The 19032-nt window shown below is 40.2% G+C and overlaps 1 long non-coding RNA gene across 1 annotated transcript; it reads right to left on the bottom strand.

The window, feature by feature from the left end:
- Positions 1-383: 383 nt before the first annotated feature.
- On the bottom strand, positions 384-4190 carry LOC146439485 (uncharacterized). Its single transcript, XR_014851263.1, has 3 exons — positions 3718-4190; positions 3476-3557; positions 384-1319 (listed from the first exon to the last, which is right to left on the bottom strand). It is a non-coding gene; the product is annotated as an uncharacterized LOC146439485 (long non-coding RNA).
- Positions 4191-19032: the final 14842 nt, after the last annotated feature.

The raw sequence follows: 19032 nt of genomic DNA, 5'->3' as shown, positions 1-19032 counted from the left end.
TTCGATTGCCAGTGTTTTGGAGGAGAGACCTGTTCCTTCTATTTATAGCTAAGGCATCTGTTAACATAAAGTGCCTGCTAAACTACTGTGTTTTGCCAGAGGACCTGGTTATTCTGATATAGACCTGGGATGTTGTGATGTTGGGCAAACAAAATAAGCTGGTCCCTGTACCAAATACTTATAATAAAATATTAGGAAGATAGAACAAGTTAGGAGGATATCCATTCACCAATGTGATTATTTTATTGCTGGAATACTGGAAAAATCCTCAAAACTACATGATTTAACAGTGTTTGGCATAAAGAACCATGCTAAAAAATCTGCATTTCTGGCTAAAAAATTAGTTCTTTGATTCAAAGCACTGCACCGCTGTGACTTGTGAAACGTATCTGTTCTATTAATATCTCGTTCTAATAAAGTAGAAAGCATTGAAAACTGTCAGAGGGTCAAATGGGCTGGATAGCTGTCATATGGTTTATTGGTATTTACTCACTTGACTCTGACATAGTATACTGCTAATTGGCAGGCAGGCAAATGAATTGGCAATAACTCTTCCTGCAATGTTCTTGACAGCATGTGAAGGGAGAGGAGAGGGAAGGAGAGGCTCTAATAATATCTTGCCTAAGGGGAAAATAACAGGACAGAAATTCCAGAAATCAGAGCTGAAAGAATAAAGGAAACTTCAGATGAGGAAAAGCTATGTGTGCAGAAAGTTTCATTGCACTGAGAGCAGCTTGAGAGAAGGAATTGGAAACAACCTTCCCCATTCCCCAACACACCAAGTTTTATAATATCTTGTGTGGGGATCTCTCATGGAAAGCAGCAAGGAGCTCTCTGCATGAAGAGAATGGCTTTAAGCCTGGAGCTATGACTAGTCCAAGTTAAAAACAATGAGGGTTTGTTTGATTTTTGAGTTTTATGTTGTCCTCAGGGTTGTCACAGACCCATGTCTGCTTTGTCTTTTCCTTACACTTGGATTAATGTGCAGCATGAAGAGTCCTCTAAGCTAACATAGTATAAGACAGGTTCTCTTTCATGCCTCTTAATTATGCTGCCTTTGGGGTTTGAGGTACATCCTTCACTAATCACACTAAAATCAAAGGTGAAATTTGATAGTACTGTAGGGATGTAGCCTTAGACCCAGGATACAAGTTGCTACTTAAATTTGAAAACTGAGAACCAGCTGGATTTGGTAGTTGTCTACTGTACCTTACTGAGACCTGGAGCATGGAGAGACTTAATGTGAATGCAGTTGGTGCCCAGTGGGACACTCAGTCACTCCAGTGATTAAGAGGTTTAATGGAGCCCAGCCTTCTTTCCTGGAAGCAAAAGCAAAGAAAAACAAGTTCTGCTGGTGATACTGATGGCTTTAAGACAGAAAGGAAGAAACTAGATACTTTACTGTGGGTAAAGAGATTAAAAAACCCCAAACAAATCAAAACAAAAAACCAAACACAGAAACACAAGGGAGTTTTCAGGAGCTTTCCAGGAATTTCAGCCAACAGCCAGAAATCCAGATGTATAACAGCACTGGATTAATGCATTAAGTAAAATATTTTTCAAAGAACAAGAGGGAAAATAGTGGTTCAAATTGGTCTCCTCAAATCATACTAAATGCCCAGCTTCTGGTTCCAGCATTTGAATATGACTGCCAAAACCTTGTAATGTCTGTCCATTATGATGGTTGCCACTGCCCTTGTTTGTTCTCTTACTCTTTCCCCTTTAGCTCAGGGAGGAAAAAAAGTAGCTGTTTCATTAGTGAAATTTGATGTATTCTTTTGGGAAGCAGTAAAGAGAGATTGGATGGAGGCTAGGATGGAGGGTGACTGCTGTATTTACTGCCTCAGACACTACTGCTTGCTTATTTCATGACTAACAGACTTCCAGAAGGGAAGCAGGGCTTAAGGAAAGAAATAACTTTCCACAGACATAACAGGCCCCAGAAGATTACCCTGAGTTACTTTAAATTTGATTAAACTCATGCCAGGATATTGCTTTCAGATACTCTGTTCAAGAGGAAAGAGGTTTAAAAAGTGTAAGGAATTTGGGTCACAAATTAACATTTTTTTTTTCCACTGTTCTTCCTCTCTGGTTAACAAACTGTAGCATGATTTGGAGAACTCATCATGTACAAGAGCTGTAGGAATAGCCCATATTACAATCTGGTGACTCTTTCATGCAAAACACACTGTTTGCAATATTCTTTCTGCTTTATCTCAGTCACCAGCTGTGTAGCCTCTATGAGAGAGACTCTTACTGAACATAACTCTACAGGTGATGTGCTCATTTCCACTGCTGTTATTCCCTGATTTTTTCCCACTATGAGCATCACTAAAATAGATATCTACATAATATTGGCTTCCATTTTAAGTCTCAACAACATAAATGCAAAGAAATCTATTTTATTGCAGTCTTCTAGTATCTATTTGTAAAAAGCTATAAGAGGAAAATGCTTGTCATATGACATGAATTCACCCAATATATATTTTTTTCAGGTGTTTTATTCTTCCCATACTTCCCCAGAATAATTGGACAAGAGCAGGCTAGGGGAGTCCAGCAGAGGTTAAAGTGGAAATTGGTTGCAGAGCATAAACTAAGTTCAGGTCTCTCAGAAGCAAATATCCGTTTTTTTTCTTTTTGTAGATTAAAAAAAAAAAAAGGTTCAGAATTTCTTCTTGTCTTTTAAAGGTGCATCTTGGATGGTTTCCATTAGGCAAAGGCAAAAGCAAAAGCTGCTGTTAGTGTGGGAGGGAGCGTAAGAAAAGGAAGAAACAAAAGACATTTTTTGCAATCCCTGGAAAGATTGAAAAAAAAGTATTAATGCACTAGGGGGGAAAGTATGAAGAAAGCACACACAGCTGCTATCAAGAAAATTATGCAGGGCTGATCAGATGACAAAAATGTTGGAATATGCTTTAGGGACTGTAACAGCATCACTAAAGGATACCTGGTAGAAGTTCCATAAGTAAGCTGGAGATTTTGTTGATGAAAATCTGTTCTGCTGATGCACTTTTAGGTGTAAAATGATGTTCAAGCTAGCTCTACTGCTGGATCCTTACCTAGGGAAGTTCTTAGTGGAATTTAAATGAGTTTCTAGCATGAAAAAAACCTGTAAGTAATGCTAATGTTTGCATATTCTGGTGTATAATTTTGTTAACCATTTCTGTGCAGAATCTCCAGATCCTGGGAATCTGGGAAATTCAAGCCCTGTCCTATTGTCATGGAGTCAAGGGCTTTGTTCTTTTCAGAAGGCACTTCTTCACATCCACTGAGCAAAGGGAAGGGCTGTGGAAAGCATGCCTTATCTGTGCACCCAGAAATGTGAACAGCCCTTCAGGGCTGGGGCTGCAGCTGTGATGTGCAGGTCCTGACAGTCCTGCAGCAGTGTCCTGGGAAGTTGAATGTTTCTCAAGGGAAAATGTGTGTTTTCTGCAGTGTTGTTTTGCATAGCTTCCAAAGCCATTCTAATACTCACCTCTCCAGTGCTGAGGCCCATAGGAGGAATAGACAGGATTTCTTTTATTAGATGCAAGCTTTGACGACTTGAATTAAGTAATCTAAAAGAAAATTCAGAAGTCAGGAGGCAGAGGGCACAAACCAAAATACAAAGTATTCCATTTAAATATAATGCAAGCACTTTTTAGGTGAAGATGGTGAAGCAGTGGAACAGGTTGCCCAGATAGGCTGTACAGTCTCCATCTTTAGAATTATTCAGACCTGACCAATCTGCTGTAGCTGATCCTGCTTTGAAGAGGGTGGTTGGACAAGATGATCTCCAAAGTTACTTCCCAATGCAGCAATTCTGTGGGATTTTTTGCAAAGGTAGGATATGGCCTAATCACTTAGCATCTTAATCATCTATTGAATAACCACTCCTAGTGATATTTAAGTGTCAATAAGTGGAAATGAATAGGGATAGCTATTGGCCAATTTTCAAGTGACTCTATGTTGAAGTTAACAGAAACATATCTGCCTTAGAGTCTCCCTCTCCAGTGACAGATTCTGCCAAGTCAGTTTACAAGTCAGAAGTGCCATTAATTCAAGATTCTTGGAGTAAGTATTTTGACATCAAAAGCATGTTTTCAGTGCAATTTAAGTGCCTAGATCAAAGACAGAGATCTGGACAGTCCACTCATTAGCTGCCTTGCTGGAGCTGTGTAAAACTAAGCAAGATCCTGTTTGATCCAAAAGCTGTGTATGTAAAGTTGGATGTGCAAATACTCACCCGTGTAGCCAAGCACAGGGAACTGAGACCTTTGTGGCAGCCTGGGGGCCTTTATGATCCACAGCTGAGGTGGTGTTTGTGACTGCACAATCCTGAGCTGTTGGCTCCCCTCGCTGTGCTCAGAGCACACACGAACACAAAACATGCAGCTGCCCATGCTCTGCTCATTCACAATAGCAGAGAGCAAAGCGATGTTCGCCTCTTGCATAGGGACTTGGCAGCTACTTGCAACTCCTCCCTAGGAAGTGATAGTTGTGGTTCAGCTGTTTCTGCACTCTATCTCTTTTCAGCCACATCCTAATTCTCAAACTGGGAAACCGTCCAGGCTGGACCTGGACTCTGGCCTAGTTTTCCTGCAAGGAAGTGATGAGATCAAATTATGGCCAAGCAAAGGCAGCACAATGAAAGATTTTACCAGTTTTGAGAACACTAGGAAAGTGTTTCAGGTTTTGCCCAGGAAGCCATAGGCTGTGGTTTTGGTGTCTTGAGGCAGAAGCAGCTTTTGATAGCAGTGAGAGAAGCTCATCTTTCTCTTCCATTCTCTTGTCTGGTGACAAATGCAACCCATATGGCATCGAGCTCTGCAATTTCCACTCACTGTCACAGCAGTCATGGTCATAAGCCATCTTGTTACAGCAGTCACCTGTTTATCACTTTGTTAGAACAAACAGATGCCAGCCTGATGTTTCTGCTGCACACATGGGCGATGAAATAATTAAAACTGTGTCATAATAGCAGTGACCAGCAACCCCAGAGACACGTGAAAGCACAGGGAGGCAGGTCTCACTACACTGAACTATTCTGCTGGCTGGGCTGATGTAGTTTTGGTCTGATGTTGACTCTCAGCTGTTTTTTGGTGGTTTATCTGTCACAGCAATAGGAGCTGCATATTCTTCATATAGATGATTAACATCAGAGTATAGATTTTGTGCACTAGACTTTGTAAACAGTTCTCAGACTTCTGCACTGTTTAAAAGTGCAGACACCTAGTGAAAGACACCTAGCTGAACGGATGCTAGCTGATGGGTGCCTGATCCAGGACTGATCTAGGCACAGTTGCAGTCAGATCAGCAGTTGAGGTGTTGAGCAGAATACTGGGTGAGGATGTAGAAGGGGGTTATCCTTCACTGCTTTCCCACAGTGCAATGATTAATGATAAGCCAGTTAATGACACTACAATGATAATCCCTTCAGCAGGTAAGTAGGTTGAATTCAGTGTTTCTCTACCTCTTATGTTTCCTATTAATCGAAAATAAAAAACCAAACCAACCGGCAAACACCTAAAAAATATTCTTAGATGCTTTGTAATTGCTGGCATTCTTGAAGGAAGATTGATAATGTTGTGTCTAGGCATAGTTTAAGGCTTCTCCATTTACATCTGTAAAAACTGCCTAATTCAAGGTGGTCTGTAGCATCCACCCTCACTGCTTTTTGGGGCTGACTTGTAAATGCAGTACTGTATCAATGTGTGTGTCTAGATATCAGATCTGGCTGGGATTTTGGGTAAGAGAAGAAGAGCAGTCGTCTCTTTGAAGGCAAGAAAGTGACAGATTTAAAAGGAAACTGTAACTGTAAAAGGAGACTATCTCTTACAAGGCAGGTTTGGTCTGATATCATTTCATATCAAGTCTGATCTGTGGATGATTCAATAATATCAGAAAAGCAGTGGTGCTTACTTATGTGAGAATATAGCTTATAAAAAACAGTTTGAACTTTATTTTCCTGCAGATTTTTTTTTTTTTTTAACAGTCAGTGCTGGCTTACATTGACTATAGAATTAGGTCAATTGCTTTGTGGTATCCTGGTGGAATTCACTTTACTATGTGTGTTCATCTGATGACCATGATCTCTGCTACCCATGAGGACTGAACAGCAGAACCACAGAGCCAAATACTTTTTTTTTAATCCTGCCATAAGATTTAACAGGCTTGTTTCCTGTGCCATAAGCAAATTTTTCATTCCTGACTTGATATTAAAAGAAAATTAGAATGTATTTTTTTCTTCTATCAAGTTTTACAAAGCTGAGCATTTGAAAGCTGCAATTGGATTTGGATGGGACATGAGCTAAATGCTAACTCATGTCAAAACAATCCAGTTAAAAAGTCACTTCAAAACTGCTTATTGAGGATTTTCTTGCTTTTCTTCAGAAGCACGTGGATCTGATGTAAGGGAGCAATTCTTGTGTATGAGTTCTGTAAATGTAAATGCAACTCTTTATTTTCCATCTTAAATGGACACCACTGTCTGTGTAATACTTATTCAGAAGAGAAAGCCATCAGATTCCATAGAATCATAGAGGGGTTGGGATTGGAAGGGACCTTAAAGATCATCCATTCCAACCCTCCTCCATGGGGAGGGACATCTTTCACTAGACAAGGTTGCTCAAAGCCTGTCTGATGCAGCTGGGAACACTTAGAGGGATGGGGCATCCACAGCTTCTCTGGCCAGCCGTGTTCCAGTGTCTCATTATGCTCATAGTGAAGAATTTGTTCCTTGTATCTAATCTTACTCTCCCCTCTGTCAGTTTGAAGCTGTTTCCCCCTTGTCCTTTCACTACATGCCTTTGTAAGAAGTTCCTCTCCAGCTTTCTTGTAGAACCTTTATGGGTACTGGGAGACTGCTGTGAAGTCCTGTGAGGTAGATGAATTGACAATATAATATGGAATGAAAATTAAGCTGGAATTGTAGCACAGTAGAGCAGACCCTGCACTTTCCTAAATGCCTCTAATGTAAAATATTGCAGACAATTTGGAAGTTCCAAATTCACCCAAAGATGGAGAAGCTAAAATGAGGCGATAATATTTTATGTAACCATTGTGTATGTAATTTTTAACAGCCTCTGTTAGAATATGTTTTGTTAAATAAATGGTTCCATGGATATCTACGAAACATAAATAGAAAAGGACAAATTTCTGAGGACCATTTTATGCTCAGAGGCAAGTTTAAAGCTGGATGACAAGATATGGACAGAAGAATTTTGATAGTCTTTTACCTAGCACTATTTCTAACATTGCTGAGCAGGGTACTTTATAAAAGTGAGTGACATCAACTTTTACAAAGATGGAAGCTGGGCTTAAAAGTTACATGAAGGTCAAATGCCAACACTGATGGATCAAGGAGTGAAACTTGCATCACAGTTTCTGGACCAAAGCAGTAAAATTTGAGTTACAACTCAGAATCTTCATTTAATTTGGTGTGTGGGGAGGCTAAATTGTTGTGACAGATGGTGAACTCTGGTTTCCTGCCTATGTGACAAAGCAGATAATGAACTATAGAGGTTTTGCATCCAGTTATTCCTAATAAGGATAACTACAAAAGAAGTAACTATTGGGGATGAGCATGTACTCATTTGCTTAGGATATATGGCACCATTTACATCTTCTTGTTATGGCAGAGGGAATTTTTCATGCTGTAGAGGATTGGTTCTATCAGAATTAGCCATTAAGTCACACTAAGTGTGATGAATAGCTTCTGTTCTCTCAAAAAAATGTGATAAATAATTCAGAAAAGGATTCTGAATTTTCAATTTGAATTTTGTGACTTTGTTTTGTTTCAGGAATATATTTAATCTAAAGCAATCAGGAAAAATAAACTTCTCAAAAATAATAAACTTTATATAGTCATCCTCAAACCAATTCCTTTACATTTCAATTTAGCCATAAATCCCAGGCCCCCCTATTTCCCCCCTACTTCTAACTTAGAGATTTTACCCACTAATTTATCAAAAATGCTAAGGGCCCCAGTAGTGAATGTTGTGACACCTACACCCTCCTGTGAATCAAAGCCAGACTTCCCAAAGCTCCAGCTGTGCTGAAGGCCTGGAAAATATTTTTCTTTGGCATCTAGCACTATTGGAGCCCCTTGCAGTAGAATTGCTCCAATTAATGTCCATCCTGGATTTGGATCACCTCCACCTGAAGCAGGGCAAAATGGGGGATGAATTTTTCTGTCTTTGCGGAGAAGATTGTCCTGATTCATACAAGTGTCACCCCCTCCACCTTCAACAGGGTCATTTCAGGAAGAAGCACAACATCTCTGGCTGACTTCACTGAGCAATCTTACTGGGCTTGCAGACTTGGAGAAGAGAGAGCTTTAGCCTGTTGAATGGAATAGTGCCCAGTGTGGCTAGTAAAAGGAAGAACACTGTTAAAGTCATTACCAGAGAAAAAACACCAGCAAACTTCAAATAGGCTGATGGTTTTTTAAAACAGGGCCAAGCTTCTTTTGATACTAAGAATCCTGCCAGTTACCAGCCCTTCGTACATGTATGTATAAAAAGTTCCTTTTTAGCCTTGCGAAACAAGACATGTGAACTCACTGTCTGTTTATCCATCCCCATCCCTTTCCCCCTCATAGCTTTTTAGCCCCACTGCTCCATTTCCACCAACTTTGAAAGAAGGTTTCAATGATCATTAAACTCTTGCTGATTTGGGTAACACCAGGAACTGAGTTGAGGAAGGAGCTGCTGCTCTCACCCCTCTGCCAGGATTGTAGGGACAGCCCAGGGCCCTGTGCAGCAGTAGACCAGTGGGCTTGCTGGTCCCCTGGATGGTGACTGGACACAGTGTGGGTGTGGGGTGGATGCTGGAGGAAGCTGGGCTGTTGCTGGGATAGGTGGTTGAGAAGTAATGCTTGCAGTATGCCAGCAGGAAACCAGGTTTTGCTATCTGTGCTGCTTGCAGAACAACTTCCAGTGACAACTCCAGGTATGGATATGGGCTCTCACTTATTTGCTGTGCCTGCTTTGCTGCTTCTGGCTGCAGGCAGGGCTGAACTTTGCTGTTCAAGTAATTAATGTACTCTGAAATAACAGCAAAAACAGCCTCGGTACCACTGAAGCCAACAGCAAAATTCTGGCCTTCCTATTGTGTTTGGTTACACAGGAGGGCTGCTTCCTTCCTCTTTTAGGACTATGAGCCTTTGGGATCATTACAGGTATTGACTTTCCTGTGACAGGGATAACCAGATTTGACTTTAAGCGGCTCCCTTTGCCGATGAAGAGGTCCGAGAAAGGAAGGTTTTGGGGGATGATGAATTGGTCAAGGGAAGCTCTTTGGGGTAGAAATCACAGGGTATTTTTTGGTTTGGCTTCTTCCTACTCTTTACATGTATAACAACCTGCTTAAATGTGTCAACTTCTGTGCTGTAAGAGTTACACTCTGTAGGGTTTCTCTTAAAAAACGTTCACTATATCTCTGAGTTTTTGATTGTGGCTTTTTGCTACCAGATGTTGCCACCAAAAATTCTTTGAAAAGAGACTGTTTAATGTTGAAGGTCCTGATCTGCTGGTCTAGCAATGGCTGTATACTCTTCAGGGCAAATGAGAGGGTGAAAAGACAATGGATCTTGCCTGATGTCACTTACCTGACTCCTTATCTGGCAAGGAGAACCTATTGAGATGATTCTGCTTTCCATCAGTTTCTGGATGTATATGTTTAGGGGTTTATATTTGCTACATATTTTCAAATTTTTAATATATACTAACAGTCCTTTCTTCATTCCCTTGGAGCAGTACAACAAGCTAACCAATATTCTTTTTCTTATTGAGATGTTAACATGACTTGCAGTCTTACTGTAAGTGGGGTGGAAAGACACGTGTTGAAGTGATTATGTGTATGGAATCTTTTCCAGCATGTAATCCCTACACTCCTTTTATAAACAAACACTAATTCATGCGTTCTGCCTTATGGAAAACATTGGTAAGGATTTAACAGGATTTTTGTGGAAAAAGTGAGTGGAAATCTAAGAAGGAAACAGTAAAGGAGCTAGATCCTGATGAATTAACATGAGAGAAAACAGATGTATCATGAAATGTTTGCTGAAAGAACTGTCCTCCTAACTAAAATGACTAAATACTTCACCCAAGCAGTCTCTACATGGGTCTGTAACAAACTCCTTTGAATTGAAAATGCAGACATATGCTTTGAAATGAAGGTATTGTCTTTGTCACTACCAAGCCTGCAGCTGTAGTACCACAGAAACAGTCTGCTGTAAATCAGTAGTTCCATTCAGGGGGAGACATTCTATTTCAGAACTTGTTTTTTTCATTTTCTGTGTCTTGGCTCAGGCTCACCACACACTGCATCTCTGCACCAAGGTGTCATACCACAGCATTGGTTCTTTTTTTGGCAAGTTCATGGACATGAAACCCAAAATATACTTGGGTTGCATTATCCTTTTGAATAGAAAATTGAAGACCCTAAAATGAAAAATATGAAATTTTAATTTCTAAAATTATTTTTTTTTCCTCAACAGTAAGAGGATATTAGTGGGACTGTCTTATAACATATTTAGAGACATAATGTGTTATTTTGTGAAGGTTTTTTTATTTTTTGGTTTTTTTGGTTGGTGTTTTTGTTTGTCTGTTTGTTTTTTGTTTGGTTGGTTTTTTTTTTTTTTTTGTTTTTCTTTTGTTTTGTTTTGTTTGGGTTTTTTTCCAAGTCTTCAATAGGTCATAGGGTCTGTCTAAAGGGTATGGGAGGACTGTGCCAGTACTGCTGCTGTGTCAAAGGTGAGGTTTGGAAAAAAAGAAGATATTCAAGAAGTAACATCCTGGCATTTAAATTTCCAGGCAGCTGTGTAAGCTGCTGTTTCTTCCTACATCAGCAGCGTCTCATGGGAAATGGCTGGGACAAGCTGCTGGGTGTTTTTACGTCACTGTAGTGAATCTGCTCTTCCTGAAAAGCTGGAACCTATTTATTTTTAACAGCCCCACTTATTTCCCAAGGGTCAGCATGTTTTCACATACTGCATTTTAAAAATTTCTGAGGCAGAAATGATGATTAGATCTGTCAGTCCTTTCACAATGGAAGCTTGTTGCTGCAAGCACCCTTGTCTCCTTTCAGGATGGTAAGCCATAAGGTTTTGAGACAAGTATAAAGTAAGTGACATTTTTCACTTTTTGGCACTCCCTCCATTTTGCTCTAATCATAACCCAGTTCTAGTACCCTGTTCTAGATATTTTGGTAATAAAATTTAGACACCAGCATTTGCAAGGTGAACATATGGATAGGCTGTGCAGGCCGTCTGCCTGACTATTGTTTGAAGGCTTTTGGGCTTGTCATTAATTCCTTACAAGCTAATTGATTTCTACTGCAATTGGTAGCCCTCCTTCTTCCCCCTGCACAGGGCCTGCTGGCTCTCCTGCTGCAGGCATCTGTGAGGAGGAAGGGTGTTGGTGCAGGCACAGTTGCTGAGGCACGTGAGGAAGGGTGCAGCTGGGGCATGGTCTCTGGAAGAAAAGAGGGTTAAAGTCACCCAAAATAACGTTTCCATGAAACACAGCAACTGATCAGGGGCATTAGAATGAAATAGAACATCGTGTGCCACGTTGCTCTCTTAACTCACTGGTTTCACAACTGGTTTGTGAGAAAATCTGAAGTTGCTGTTGTTTGTTGTAATATGCAACAAAAACACGTGAGGATTTTCCAGAAGGGTGGAATTCTAGTCCCTAACTAGCTCTAAGAGCAACTGTTCTGCACTTTCTGTGCAGCATATTCTTGACATGTGAAGTGTGGGCTCTCGCTACAGAGATGTTTATCAGTGCCTGTGCTGCTCTTCCAATATGCATGGATATTTCTGTGAAACTGTGAAAGCATGTGATAGTCACTGTTCTTCCTCTGTCTACATCTATGGGAATTAGAGCTTCAGCAAAGCAGTGCACCCTAACACCATGATGGGGTATCCATCGAACTCTGCTGCGGAAGAAAAACATTTAAACAAAGAGGTAGCACGTAACTTTGCTGATTCTGTCATCATTATCTTTCTTCTGAAAAATCTTCATTCCATTGAGGTGTAAATGCTCTCAAGGGGGCTTTAAAGACTTGAGTACAACAGTTACTACTGCCCACAGAAACAGCTTTTATAAATAAATCTTACCAGAACTGTTCCAAATATTTCCCCATTTTAATTAATTTTTCTTAGACCTATATTCAGGATATTTCCTTACTGTAGATATATTAGGACAGGTGATGACTATTCCAGGAGTGCAAATACAAGTGATTCTAAAGATCTATTGACTATTTAAAATCATTTGTGGTTAAAGTGAATTGGGAGATTAGTACTAGTAAAAGTGGGAAATGTTTATATATTTAAGAGTTCCTCTACTGTAAGTGTCAGGATTTTGAAATGAGTTGCACTGCAACCCAGATAATGGGTTTTCTTTAATTTATTACTTCAGGTAAAGAGCTAACCAAAGTACTTCACTGCAGCAAGTAAGTTGAAGGGTTTTTTAAAATTCAATACATACATTCTGGCTGGATATCTACAGGGAATTGATAAACTACTCAAAATTTCCTTTTTCAGAAGCAGTGAAGTATGAAGTAAAACCTGGGATGGATCATTTAGGCTTAGTCTTTGCTTTGGTTGTTCTAAGAACCTTTCTGCAGCAGAGATTTTAAAATTATACTTATTTTATTAAAAATAAACAGTGGTAAAAAGCAGGGACAAATGCTCCTATTTTTGTTTTTCAAGCTTCAATAAAAGATCAAAATGAGTAATTTCAAAGACAGTGGCATCCTCCATTACTGATAAGAACACAGACAAGTTACACTGCTGATGTAAAGTCCCAGCCCAGTGGCTCTTTCCAGGAAAGTCAAGAACCCAAGGCAAATATCTCCTAGGAAGTTATTGTTGATTACAAGCTTCCCAAAATTGGAGCTAGGTCTGAACTGGCTTTGTAAAGTAATTTCTTAATTAAAATGACTGAATAACTACCATAATATCCCAGATCAGGAAGAACACCTGTCTAATAGTTACAGCTGGGAAAAATTGGGGTATGTTTGTAACTCCATCTTTGGGGTTTACTGCTATCGAAACAATAAATTTGTTCTTTGTATACTTAAGATACTTGAAGGCATTTCATGCATGGGTCTGAATGCTGTTTTCATACACAGCATGAAACAAATTCCTTGATTTAATTTCTTCAGGGGTATTTTATGTAGAATTCCTCACTAGTAAAGGCATTTTCAAGGCAATAAGCAAGGTATCCTGCAGGCCCAAGCACTGAGTCAAAGTCAAGGCAGTAGTAGAACATTATTCCGATATCCTCCTGTTGCTGCCATGGGAATTGTCCTGGTTACACTATTGTGTTACACTAGACTAATGTTACATAACCTTGATTGTCATAGTACAGTACAACAGGCACAGGAAAAAGGTACCATGAATTGAGTCAGGGGGTGAAGATTCATTCATGGCACAGCAGATTTTGATGGACTTATGTGTAGCAAGGTAGCAAGCCAACTTTGACACTCTAGTATAACTTGGCAGTCTACACCTGAATTTACTACAAAACTGCATTTTTCTCTTCTAGGGAGAATGGGAGGAAGGCTTGTGCTTTTAAGTAAGAAATATTTTTTTTGGCACACCTTGCCCCCGATAAGAGAAACTGTCTATATAGTGTTTTAGTCTCCTCTCTTATTAGTGAATGAACAGGCAAGATTTTTCCGGGTGTGACTCAACCTCAATTAACTTCAGTGATCAGGGATTATGCTGGTCCATTGAGTTTCTCTCAGGTTTGGTGGGTTGCCAAAATGAATTATGGCAACATGAGGCCTTCTTACAAGTAAGGTTTGAACTCAAATTCGTTCATTTATCTTTCTTTCACTAGGAATCCACAAAATTGCTTACCCTGGCACCTGTAAACAAAATGGAGAGAATCCTTCACAACGTGTTTCCACAGCTTTCTTGAAAATATATCCCTCAATTTCCTGCTGCCCTAATCATTGGGGGAAAGGTTCAGCTTAAATTTTCTGGTCAAGTTTAGCTTTTATGTTCACATTTCCTTTCTAGAATAATGGCCTTCACGATTAGCTCACTACATGATTTCCTTTGATAAATTTAGCTCCAGTTGAAAGTGTTAAGATTCATTTATATTACAGTAAATACATTTGATCGTAGAAACTAGGAGGTTTCAGATCACTCTGAGACTTGGGGAGACTTTTGAAAATCCTGATGACAAAAGGCACAGGAAATCCTGGCAAAGCATTGGTTTGGAAAGACCAAATGAGCTGGCAGATTTCATTTGGCTCTCTTACTGCTCTCGGGCTGACAAAAGGAGGAAAGGAGAAGGGGAGAACAGCAGCTAAATCAACATCCCTGGAGGCTGAAGTCTTCCTTTGATAGGAAAAGCAGTTGATGCTGCAGTGCAAACTTGCTTGCTTGGTAAGAACACCCTCAAACTCATTCTCAAGGGATTTCTTGAGGGGAGAAAAGTACTTGCTTGTGCACCTGCGACCTTGCTGCTTACATTGTCAGAGACGCCTGCAAGCTCAGCCAGTTTTGAGCTAGAGGTGCCTGCCTTAGTCTGAACTGTGGACTTGATGTTGCTTCTGACATAGGTGTGGGCTTCAGAACACAAGCTGCCTCCTCATCTACCAAAAAATAACACTGCAGAGTTCCTTCTGCTGGTAATATCTCTTCTGTAAGAAAATCAAAACCAATCCTGTGAAGCAGCTGTTGTTTGTGGTGTATTAATGTTTGGTATGCATTAGTGTTTGAGCTTGGGCCAGTATTGTTATTACCCTTCCTTTGTCCTGATGTCCGAAATCTCCTATTTCATTCCAGATGCACGTCATTATCTGAATACTGGCCTCACCTCCATGGTCACAGGGATTATTTTGTTGTGATTAGATAGTTGTAACTAGGATAATCCCTGTACTTTTTCACGCAAAACTGGTTCAGCTCCTCCCAGTTCTTGTCTCTCTTGCAGAAGCATAAATGTAGAGTTGCCTGGCCTTTGTTTATCGGGTGATGGTAGGGAACAGCTGGGCTGCAACTGCAATTTTGGATAGCGCCCAAGCTGTAGAGTCAGAATTTGTGAGCGTAGAAAGGTTAGTTACTGCTGGAGCTAGCACGTGCCTGTGTTTTTGTGTACCAAGTGCAGGCACAGGCTGAAGCTGGGAGATGTGCTGAGCAGTTGGAGCAAGGCTGTAGCCTCACTGCCATATCCTGCTGCTGATTGCTGCAGTCCCAGAGCTTGTGACATCTGGCTGCAGCAGCTTGAGGCCACATGAATGGGGGACACACATGATGTTTCAAAGCCCTCAAGTAGGTACACATTAAATCTTAATTTTCTGTCCCTCAGCTCATGGTGTGTCTAAATCTATGCTTCCATATGTGGATTCAGCAGGCTGCGGTTCGTGGGTAGAGCTCCAATGGTATCTCCACAGAGCAGGACACCGTTCAGCTTGCTCAAGTCTCTCTCTGTGGGGATGCAGGTGTGATGTTCTGTGAGCAGTTCCACCTTGCTGTGCAGCCTGTTCATTTGCTGGGCCTCAGGAAATAGACTGGAACTGGCTCTGCTTACAGTGCAAGGGAGAGTTTACCACAGTATTGCACACTGCCCTGCCTTTGGGCTTCCTAGTCAGGAATGGGATGCAGCCTGAGCAATACAGCCTCTTCAGCGCTGGATCAAGGAGGTGTTTTCAGCATTGTTTCTTGTGGTAATTGGCACATTCAAAGCTGCTTTTTAAGACCATGTAACCCAAACTGAAAAAATAAAATGCCCTCCTAAGAAACCAAACTTAAGGAATTAAAGGAATTAAGACTTTGTTAGGGAAGGGTCCAGAGAGAACAAGAGGAAATGTAAACAGCATGCATAATCTCCTCTCTATCCCAGTTTTATGCTCCCTCTTGGCAAGGGTGGGCCTGTTTACTTCCTCCTAAAGAAGTTAGTGTCTATAACCTCTCTCCAAATCCAGGATTTCCTGATTCACAGATGCTGTTGGGAGACAGAAGGCAGCTAGATGTCTCCATTCCACTGCAGTTCTCATCAGATTTCTGTAGGGACATTTGCTCAGTTTAATTCCATCTCTTTCCTAATTCAGTAGGTGTGAGGGAGTACTGCACCAAACCAAAGTCCTGCCTGAAATTTGTTGTTTTCGCTCTTCTCCTGTGAGTTTGAACTTTTGTCTACCAACTTACAGCCTCCTTGTAATAGAATGGCAATGCATGATTTGTTAGAGTTATTTTTAAGATCTGTGTGCAAATCATATAGATGCAAATGTATGCAACAGGAGAAGCTGAACTTTTCTCAAAGGACAGCTTACTTTAGAGGTAAAAGAGTAGACTAATCTGTGCTCACTGTTCACCAGCTACTGAGGTACCATGTGTTCAGTTAGCAAGACCATTAGGATAACTGTCTGTCTTCCTGAATAGTGGAGCTGAGAGAATCTCTACTGCAAACTTCTGCAGCAAGATTACAATACCTAGAAAGATAACCAATCAATCTTGAGTTGAAAACTCCAGATGGAGCACACTGTGTCCAGGGAAGTGATTGCAAGGGCTAATTAGTTTCTCTAAAACATAGAAGACTTTGTTTAGCTTTGCAATTTCAGATACTGCATCCTGGTCTGACTCTTTAATATGTCTTATACTGCTTATTGTTTACTGCTTTTAAAATCAGTGTTAATGGAACTGAATCCAAAAGATTTAAAGAAGCCTGTTACCTCAAGATGGTTCTCTTTCAACATTAACATTTATAAGCTGAAATGAAACAAAACAAAAAATTCAAGTATTGTTTGTTCAGGTGCTTCTGAAAAGTGATGGTAACTAGCATTCATCACATTATTTTCCTCTATTTTATATAGTTACCACATCCTAAAATATTATAGTAGTGCCAGTTGAGCTATAGTAACCACATGTATATGCTCTTAATCCATGGCAAATGAGAAGGAACTCTGGCTAAGTTGGCCTGCAACGACAAAGAAGTAAATACAGTTATTTTCAAGTTGCTGTTGCTGTAGTCTCTACCCATTCACGACAACTACAGTGACACACAATTGGTGACTCTGTGTCTGCTTCTTTGCCCTTCCACAGTTTTGCCTAGTCAGTGACAAGCTGAATAACCAATACACCTCCATTCCATATAATTTTTTTTTAAATTGTCTCTGCAGTAACTTTTTCCAATAATCTGGAACTTCCAATTGACTTTCCATTGACTTCAGTGCATTTTGGATCAGATGTTAAAATGAACATCTGGTTACCCATTCATTAGCCAAGTCCAAACAAGACAGCCTCTGTGAAACAAATACCTTCAGACTTCTTGCTTTGAACATCTTACTGTAGAAATGTGGTGGTCTCAGGAACTGTAATGCAGTAGCTCCAAAAGCAACGTCAGTGTGGTGTTAACAGTGTGTTCACCTGCTGTTCCCTGATCCTGTTATTTCCTCTTCAGAACTACAGCTCAGCGTATTTCTGGCTGTGTTGCCCGATGCACAGGATTTACAGCTCAGCTGAGCTGATGTTGGTATTGGAAGGTTACCTTCTTAATTTCTTCTGTTCCCTTTTCATTTAGTCAAGAAATTGTGCTGCATTTTTCTGCAGTGATTTCAGGCATTAGTAAGAGACTTCCCCTGCTCTCCCACAGCAACAGGGCAGCAGCAGACACTGGCAGCAGCATTTTAATGTAACTACTGAGATCTCTTTTAGAACTTGGAAGGGATCTGAGTTGTACTTTAGGCCTTGGGAGCTCATTTTACCTGCAAAAGAGATATTCAGCTTTCTAAATTTCCCTCCAATATGGGAGACAGCCTGAGCTAGATATGTTTGTATTTATTCTAAACACACAGGCATATAAAAAGAGGGAAATAAAATGTGACCCATTTCGTAATTCTTTTTTAAATTTCCTTCCAGTAGTTTGCACAAGTAGGAAAATATACGAGGACACAGGAGAAAATAGGCTTCTAAAGAGAATGCATTAATTTGGGAAAAAAAGATTAAAATCCCAATGCACATTAAGAAAGGGAAATATGATAGCTCATTTAGTAAAGACATCAGTGCCTCTAAACACAAAATTTTTATAGCTCTGTTGGATTCCACTGTTTAATTTTTTGTTGTTGTAGAAACCATAAATTTATGGTTTTTGTTATTTTCCTTTTTTTAACAATCTCTGTTTAATAATTTTAAAATACATGCAGTATATCTAGATCCCTCCTGGTGTTGACTTTTCTGACTAACAGTGCATTTATAGTTAAACAAGTGAGGCATTTGGACTGTAGTCATTTTGATTTATAGCAGCAGGAACAAAGCGAGAGAGTACAGACGTCAGTGCTGCTGCTGCTGATCTGGCAACAGAGACTTCCTAATGTACAAATTACGTCTTTCACCACACAATTCCCTCTCTACCCTAGCTAGAGACAGGGAAGCATGCTTATTTAATGCAGCGTGTGCAATCTATACAAAGGTGTATGCACAGTAGTAAGTGCATGCTATAGTGTTCATTTTAGGCACACAGTTTATATTTCACTGTGCTTTTTGCATTTTAAAATGAATTGTCCATAATAGTAAATATGCAGTAATTCACTTTCCTTTCCTCTTCTACACAGAACAGACACGTGTGAGTTAAAGCCAGTAGTGGAGGTGGCTGTAGTGCTTTACCCATACAGTCCACAAGAAATTGCAGTGAAAATATTAATTCATTTTCTATAGATCACCAAAACACCATGTGTAGTTTTTTATTCACATCTAGCCCTGGGGAGGCCTTTGAATAACTACCCCATGGGTGAAAAGCTCTAGATGTTCAGCTCCCCATGCCACTGAGTGGAAGGAGGACTGTTTTGATAATTAATATTGAATATAGATGGTGGAACAAAGCAAGACTCCAGAGGAGATCTTGTCTCAGTGGTGGTGTTCCAAATTCCAGGGCGGAGTGTAACTGTCTATACCTACTTATCTGTATGTAAAGACCCTGACATTTGTCCTTTTCAAACGGCATGAAGTATTTCACTAACCAAAAAACAGACTTAAATCAGCTGGATAAAGCAAAATCTTCTGGCAGCCATCGCACCCAGGGACCAGGCACCACATGA

This window comes from Lichenostomus cassidix, chromosome 3 (genome assembly GCF_008360975.1).
Source record: "Lichenostomus cassidix isolate B80296 chromosome 3, HeHo_3.0, whole genome shotgun sequence".
In the NCBI taxonomy this organism is placed as follows: domain Eukaryota; kingdom Metazoa; phylum Chordata; class Aves; order Passeriformes; family Meliphagidae; genus Lichenostomus; species Lichenostomus cassidix.
This window is presented reverse-complemented; position numbering and strand designations above follow the sequence as displayed.